General features: G+C 36.8%; 1 pseudogene; it reads right to left on the minus strand.

Moving 5' to 3' along the window:
* Window positions 1-833: 833 nt before the first annotated feature.
* Window positions 834-1,602, minus strand: LOC124988978 (40S ribosomal protein S3a-like; annotated as a pseudogene).
* Between the last annotated feature and the right edge of the window lie 409 nt (window positions 1,603-2,011).

Consider the following 2,011-nt stretch of genomic DNA (forward strand, 5'->3'; position numbering starts at 1 on the left):
ATGTGCAGGGATAAAACTAAGTATCAAGAAGTATTTAAAAAGAACATATATTCAATCTTCACAAAAAGATCATTTTTTTCTTACTACACTTACTTGGAGTGAAGAGGAAAATTTCTATAGTTGAGAATTGCTGTATATTTTAATAAGGCTTACAGAATATTTTAAAAATTATTTCACAAGGAAATTACAGCTAATATCCACCTTGTTCATCCATGTTTCTCTATTTCTAATATTAGTTTTAATATTTAGTTCTAGGATCTTATATAGTTTGCTGACAGGTCTTTAGAAGACTCCTTCTCCAAGGAAGTCGGTTCCATTCTATTAAATGTCTCCCCTTCACTTTGAATAGGTGCATCATGCTGATTGAGGGAACCTGAATTACAACTCAGGGAAGATTACAAGATAAAGACAATGAAAAGAGTCTGAAATGTCTGCCTCTGGGCTCAAGAAGCCAATACCCAGAGAAAATAAGAACTTCAGGTATCACTATAACTGTATGTCACTGTAGAATATGACCAAATTAAGTTGTACCCAGGAGGAACATAAGATGTTGGTTATCAAATGAGTATCATAATCTTGTTGAAATTATGGTTAATCAAAAATACTATGTAAGCTACAATTCTTTACGTTCTTTTATTTTTATTTTTTGGTACCAGGAATTGAATCCAAGGACATTTTACCATTGAATTACATCATGAGTCCTTTCTATTTTTTATTTTGGGACAGGATCTCACTAAGTTGCTTAGGGCCTTGCTAATTTGCTAAGGTTGGTCTTTTTTTTTTTTTTTTTTACAAATAGGACTCTTTATTTGTCACTATTAAAAATCTGAATTTTAAACGGATTCTTGAACTGGTGGTTCATATCCATCAGCCTGTTCAACTAGCACCTGTCTCATGCCCAGTAGTTTTTCCAGAACTACTACCTTCACCATGAAGCTCCATGAGTTTTCCCAATTCAAACTTGGGCTTCTTCAGCATTTTTACTTTTCTAACAAAGACATCATGAGGAGGGTAAATTGATTGACAAGCCTTCTCTATGTCTTTCCCAGCGTTGTCTGGAATCAGTTTATTGACTACTTCTTTCAAGTCATTTCCATCATCTTCTTTCAGCTTTGGCGGACCTGTTGGTGCTGAGCATAAGATGTCTTCCGTATATGATTGTTGCATTTTTTTAGTAAAACCAACACAAAACAGACACAGTAAATAACCATCTGTAGTCTTGACATCAACATGAGCTTTGATCATTGTCTGCCATTTTTTGACCATGGAACACATTTTGTCACGGGTAAGATCCCTGCCATGGAAGTTGGTCAGGCAGTTTTTCCCCTGAACGTCCTCAATAAATAGTTTGAATTTCCTAAATGTAACTTCATCATTCTGCAGATCAGCAAGACTCACTTCAAACACATGACCCTTGAGTCCATCAGATGCAATTTTGGTTCCTTGGGTCCTTGTGACTAATGTTTTTCCAATATTTCTTATATTGAACATAGCCAGTGCTTTCACATCATACCAATCTTTCTTAGAAAATGGATCAACCACTTTCTTCTTCGCTCCCTCCTTGCTGCCTTTCGTAAGGTGTTTGTTCTTGCCTACCACCATGGTAGCTCAGAGAGCCAAAAGGCCTAGGCTGGTCTTGATCCTCCTGCCTCAACCCTCTGAGTCCCTGGGTTTACAGATGAGGGATACCATGCTGGGTTCCTGATTCTTTAGTGCAGACAAATGACAATTCTAAGACTTAGGCCTGGAGTTTGGACTGAAACTGGAGTTTTGAATGAAAAGAAGGACATCTCTATTTTGTCTGTAAGCTGTTTATACTTTCTGAACATCACAGTAAGGTTAGTGTCCACCTGGTCTAAGCTAACTTAATACAGGTCTGTACTAAGTTGGGGAACTCAAGGCTCAATCAAACACTGACTGTGCCTTGCTTTTCTGCCATGTATTCTACTTTCTTGAGGTGGATTATGTGTGAATATTTTCATTTCACTTAAATAATCATTCCATTGAACTG

This window comes from Sciurus carolinensis, chromosome 7 (assembly GCF_902686445.1).
Source record: "Sciurus carolinensis chromosome 7, mSciCar1.2, whole genome shotgun sequence".
Lineage (NCBI taxonomy): Eukaryota > Metazoa > Chordata > Mammalia > Rodentia > Sciuridae > Sciurus > Sciurus carolinensis.